Raw genomic sequence first — 6811 nt, 5'->3', positions numbered from 1 at the left:
TTGGGAAACCCAAAAACTCTCAATAGCACTTGTCTCTTAAAACATCAGTTCACACCTTACCTCTAAAGCAACAATGGTCTCTTTATTTAGCTGAATGTATTGCATTTTCCTTAAATGGAAAAACAAAAGGCCCCTGAAAATAAAAAGGTCTGGGCTATATGACCCTGGTGGCTCAATTGGTAAAGAGTCTGCCTGCAATACAGGAGACCTGGGTTCGATCTCTGGGTTGGGAAGAGTCCCTGGAGAAGGGAATGGCAACCCACTCCAGTATTCTTGCCGGGAGAATTCCATGGACAGGGGAGCCTGGTGGGCTACACACAGTTCACGGGGTCACAAAGAGTCAGACACAACTAAGTGGCTAACTTTTACACAGTTTATACTGACCCTGAGAAAAGACTTTCTGGTGATTTCCATACATCCTAGAAAATTTATGAATCAACCTATTTGGTGGTGGTGGTGGTGGTTGTTCAGTCGCTAAGCCGTGTCCAACTCTTTGCAAACCCATGGACTGCAGCACAACAGACTTCCCTGTCTTTCACGATCTCTCTGAGTTTGCTCAAACTCATGCCCGTTGAGTCGGTGATGCCCTCCAACCATCTCATCCTCTGTCACCCCCTTGTCCTCCTGCCCCCAGTCTTTCCCACCACCGAGGTCTTTCATAACGAGTCAGATCTTCTCATCAAGTGGCCAAAGTATTGGAGCTTCAGCTTCAGCATCAGTACTTCCAATGAATATCTAGGGTTGAATTCCTTTAGCATTGACTGGTTTGATCTCCTTGCAGTCCAAGGGACTCTCAAGAGTGATCTCCAGCACTGCAGTTTGAAAGCGTCAGTTCTTTGGCACTCAGCCTTCTTGATGGCCCAGGTCTCACATCTATGACAAGACTGCTGGAAAAACCATAGCTTTGACTATACAGACCTTTGATGCCTTGAGAACCCCATGAACCTATTTGTTTAACCTTGTTAAAAGTGACTGCCACTGTCTTGTTTCAAAATTTATTCTAGTGGTCAACTTCATGAAGTGAGCCACCGACTCTGAGGGTTTGGTCCACACTCTCATGCCTTTACTGTCATTCTGTCCTGTTGTAGCAGCCTCAATGCCCTCTCCACAGATGGAGTACTTATTAAGTACACATAGGAAAAAGTAAAGACAGGATTCTTGCCCTCAAGAGCCTATAGTTTCTTTCTTTTAAAGGTTTCTGTTTTCTTAGTATCCTGAATTCAGAATTTGGAGGCACCTGGTACACATGAGGTTGTGAAATATCTAAGTTTTACCTTCTCCATGCAGGATAAAAGGTAGCAGAAACAGGTGCTCCAATATTATTAGGCAAGAAGTGGGAAGAAAAACAAGAAAATCAGGACTATGTTGCCACCAGACAACTGCTAATCTCCATGCTCCAGGATTAGTAAACTCTCAAAGAGGAACGAACATGCCATGCCATGCTGCTCATATATAAATGAAAAGGAACTGCTTACTAACCCTAAAAACATACCATGGGTCTCCATGGAAACAACTCCAGCCAGGTTTAATAGTAAATTCTACCAAACATTCATGGAAGACATAATTTCAGTCTTACATACTCTGATATTGAAGTGTATCCCAGGAGGTTAGTTTAACACTTGGAGTCAAATTCACTATGTTAAAAACATTAAAGGAATAAACCAGTTATATGATAGGTGGCCCTCCCCCCAAAATAGTAGCCAATAACATATTTCCCAAGGTAAAAACTCTTGGCAACTAAGAGTTAAGTAAGAATTTAATAAATTTGATAAATGATATCTATAATATCTATAATGAAGTGAAGTCGCTCAGTCATGTCCTACTCTTTGCGACCCCATGGACTGTAGCATACCGGGCTCCTCTGTCCATGGGATTCTCCAGGCAAGAATACCGGACTGGGTTGCCATTTCCTTCTCCAGGGTAACTTCCCCACCCAGGGATCGAACCCAGGTCTCCCGCATTGGAGACAGACGCTTTAACCTCTGAGCCACCAGGGAAGCCCTTTTAATATCTATAATAGATATCTATAATCAGTTCAGTTCAGTTCAGTCACTCAGTCGTGTCCGACTCTTTGCGACCCCATGAATCACAGCACACCAGGCCTCCCTGTCCATCACCAACTCCCAGAGTTCACTCAGATTCATGTCCATCGATTTAGTGATGCCATCCAGCCATCTCATCCTCGGTCGTCCCCTTCTTCTCCTGCCCCCAGTCCCTCCCAGCATCAAAGTCTTTTCCAATGAGTCAACTCTTCGCATGAGGTGGCCAAAGTACTGGAGTTTCAGCTTTAGCATCATTCCTTCCAAAGAAATCCCAGGGTTGATCTTCCGAATGGACTGGTTGGATCTCCTTGCAGTCCAAGGAACTCTCAAGAGTCTTCTCCAACACCACAGTTCAAAAGCATCAATTCTTCGGCGCTCAGCCTTCTTCACAGTCCAACTCTCACATCCATACATGACTACTGGAAAAACCATAGCCTTGACTAGTCAGACTTTAGTCGGCAAAGTAATGTCTCTGCTTTTGAATATACTATCTAGGTTGCTCATAACCTTTCTTCCAAGGAGTAATTTCATGGCTGCAATCACCATCTGCAGTGATTTTGGAGCCCCCAGAAAAAAAGTCTGACACTGTTTCCACTGTTTCCCCATCTATTTCCCATGAAGTGATGGGACTGGATGCCATGATCTTCGTTTTCTGAATGTTGAGCTTTAAGTCAACTTTTTCCACTCTCTTTTACTTTCATCAAGAGGCTTTTTAGTTCCTCTTCACTTTCTGCCATAAGGGTGGTGTCATCTGCATATCTGAGGTTATTGATATTTCTCCCGGTAGGTATCTATAATAGATATCTATACTATCTAGTCAAGGCTAAGGTTTTTCCTGTGGTCATGTATGAATGTGAGAGTTGGACTGTGAAGAAAGCTGAGTGCTTTTTGTTTAATTTTACTTTATTTTACTTTACAATACTGTATTGGTTTTGCCATACATCAACATGAATCTGCCACAGGTATACACGTGTTCCCAATCCTGAAGCCCCCTCCCCTTCCCTCCCCATACCATCTCTCTGAGTCATCCCAGTGCACCAGCCCCAAGCATCCTGTATCCTGCATCGAACCTAGACTCAACCAATCAATCTTAAAGGAAATCAGTCCTGGATATTCACTGGAAGGACTGATGCTGAAGTTGAAACTCCTATACTTTGGCCTCCTGATGAGAAGAACCAACTCATTGGAAAAGACCCTGATGCTGGGAAAGATTGAAGGCGGGAGGAAAAGGGGATGACAGAGGATGAGATTCTTGGATGGCATCACTAACGTGATGGACATGAGTTTGAGTAGGCTCTGGGAGTTGGTGACGGACAGGGAAGCCTGGTGTGCTGCAGTCTATGGGGTCACAAAGAGTTGGACATGACTGACTGAACTGAACCAAACAGAAAATGGTATCTAAAAAAATTAAGTACCTGGGGATAAGATTTAAGAAAAGATGTGAAAGATCTCTAGAGGAATAATTATAGATTCAGTGCAATCCCAAGCAAAACTGGTGGAATGCAACATGCTTATTCTCATGCTAAAAATGGTCAAGACACTCTCCAAGGAAAACAAGGTGACTAACAGATTTCCAGATATCAAACAAATTCCAACACTGATGTCTGAATTGTCCATTAACTCACCTGGGGAAAGATTTCTTTCTAGAATGCTCATCCAATAGGTGTCTTCATAGTTTGTCCCTCACTTTTTAAAAAATCTTTGCACCAGTGTCACCTAAGACTTCTAATTTGCCCTGGATAAAACAGCACACCCAATATTTCCAGTCACTTTTCCCCAACTTCATATTTTCATAACATCCATTATCTGACAATGTTTTAATGTATGTGTATATGTTTATTATTTATGCCACTCTTCTGACTATAAGCTTGCTGAAACCAGAGAATCTGGTTATTTGGTATAATGCTATATCTCCAGATTTACTTTCTTCATTGAATGAATGAATAAATAAATTGAAGTCACAGACATTCTGACTGGCATAGGAAATGTAGTGACTCAATTTTAATTAAATGTATAAACTGCAAATTCCCCTTCACTATTTATCTGCTAAATGATGGCTACTAAAGTACTATAACTCTCCCCAGATTTAGAATACTATTTTGGGCTTCCAGAAACAACCAATATGTAAATAAAGGCTTTATACTTAAGGGAAATAAATGAAACAAGTCCATTAAAAGAGCCATATAAAACATAACTGAGAATCTTAACTGATTCTAAAATTGGCAATATGATAGAAGTAGTTTAGGTATTTTGCTCATGTTATGTATGAATTAATAGCTCTGATGATTTTCAACATATATCTTATCCTTTGGTAATGTTTTTTTCTAATTGAAATATAGTCTACATACACTATTACGTTTCAGGTGTACTGTATAGTGATTTGATATTTACATACACTACAAAATCATCACTGTGATGAACCTAGTAATGATCTCTCTCCATAGTTATTATAATAGTATTGACCATATTCTTTATGATGTATATTACACCTCTGGGGTTTATTTTACAACTGGAAGTTTGTCTCTCTTAATCCTCATCACCTGTTTTGCCCAAAGCACCTTTCTTCCTCCAAATCTGGCAACCACCCATTTGCTCTCTGTATCGATGAGTCTGTTTTCTTAGTTTTCACATATAAATGAGACCGTATTTGTCTTTGACTTACTTCACTTAGCATAGTACTCTATATCAAGTTGTTGCAAATGGCACAATTTCATTTTTATGGCTAATATTCCATACAGACACACACACAAGCACACACACATGTATATAGTATCTACACCCAAATATGCACAGACACATATCCACGTATCACACCTTCTCTATCCATTTAGCTGCTAATGGACACTTAGGTTGCTTCTACATCTTGGCTATTGTAAACAATGCTGCTATGAACACAGCGATGCATACGTCTGAAAAGTGTTTTTGGTTTCTTCAGAAAAATACCCAGAAGTGGAATTGCTGGATCATTTGGTAATTCCATTTCCAATTTTTTGAGGGGCCTCCATACTGTTTTCCACTGTGGTTCTACCAATTTATATTCTCACCAACAGTACAGGAGGGTTCCCTTTTACCCACATCCTTGCCAATACTTACTTGTTTTTTGATAACAGCCATTTTGATAGGTGTGAGGTGATATCTCCTTGTGTTTTTAATTTGCATTTCCTTAATTATTAGTGATTTTGAGCATCTTTTCACATGCTTTTTGGCTATCTGGATGTCTTTTCTGGAAAAATGTTCATTCAGGTCCTCTGCCAATCTTTTAAATGGAATTTTTTTATATTGGTAAGAAATTTGATATTTGATATTCAGTAGGCTGCCTTTTCACATGGTAGATGATTTCGTTCACTGTGCAAAAGCAAGTGGGTTTGACTTGGGCTCCTTTAGAGTTTCTCCCTCTGCTCTGGGACTTGGAGCGTGTTGAGATTTTGCATGTGCCCTGTAGGAGCACCCCGTCCCACACAGCCCCCCAGGTCTCAAAGGTAAGCCCAGTTTTTCAGAAAAGTAAGCTCAGTTTTTTAGCCTGTTTTTAAATCCCTGACCAGATGTCCTGGGGGCTCATCTTTTCCGTGCAGAACTCCCGGACTAGGAGCCCAGCATGGACTCAGACGCCCCTCGCTCCTTGGGGAGACCTCTGCGTATGTGGTATTTTTCCCATTTGGGGCCAAGGACTTGGGGGTGAGAGTCTGGACTACACCAGTCTCTCCCACTCCTTCGCATCTCATTGTGGCCTCTTCTTTACATCTTTGGCTGTAGAGACTCTTTTCTGCTAGTCTTTAGGTGGTTTCCATAGATAGCTACTCTGTAAATAGCTCTAATTGTGGTGTACCTGTGGGAGGAGGTGATCTCGGAGTCTTTCTTCTCCATCATCATGAAGAACCTTTCCAAAATTTGTATTTAACTAGAGAATATGCTATGGAAAATCTTTCATATTTACAAATTAACCTGATTTCTAGCAAAAGAATGAACTGCATAAATTTAATATAAAAAGCTAACTTGCACATGTTAAGAGAATTCAGGTAAACTGGTAGCACACAAGATGACCAGTAGGGTATATGATCATAATCAGTGTATTCTCTCTCTACGATGTGATTTTCCCCACAGGCCTTAAAAAAAGCAAAGTATAAAGGGTCTTTAAAAGAGTCTAATGAATTAAGTGGAAAAGTGAAAGTATTAGTCACTCAGTCGTGTCTGACTCTTTATGACCCCACTGACTGTAGCCCACCAGGGTCGTCTATCCATGGAATTCTCCAGGCGAGAATACTGGAGGTGATGAGTTAAGGCCTGTCTTAATTCTGGAGTATTCTCTCATGCTATGGTAGCCCAAGGTTGAGCTCCAAAGGAATCTGATTTGGTCCTTAATTAACCCAAGTTTGAAGGAACTTCTGAAGTCAACTGAAAGGTTTAGACCATTTTTAAAGTGAGACTGAGGTGGTACTGGCTGGGTACAACCAGGAGAGGGGACAGAATGAGCTGCACACACAGGCCTCCTGACGCAGCACCACTTTTGCGGTATTCCTCCTAAGATCATTTAGCTTTCCATTTAATCTAGTTTTTTATGAAATGTCAAGAAGGCAGTCAACATATTCATACATATTATTTTCATGACGTATTAACTACGTAACAGGAAAACAGAAAAACCATCTATGTATTTTACAGAGGTTGTAAGAATACAAAGTGTTTTGCTACAATTATTAGCTTGAATTTAACTGACTGTAGTTTCATAACCTAATGTTGCCAGAGTAGGATCTCTTAAAAGTTAAGATCTTTTT

This window comes from Oryx dammah, unplaced genomic scaffold (genome assembly GCF_014754425.2).
Source record: "Oryx dammah isolate SB20612 unplaced genomic scaffold, SCBI_Odam_1.1 HiC_scaffold_19, whole genome shotgun sequence".
Classification (NCBI taxonomy): Eukaryota; Metazoa; Chordata; class Mammalia; order Artiodactyla; family Bovidae; genus Oryx; species Oryx dammah.
The sequence above is the reverse complement of the archived record's forward strand: the minus strand, read 5'-3'. Positions refer to the sequence as shown.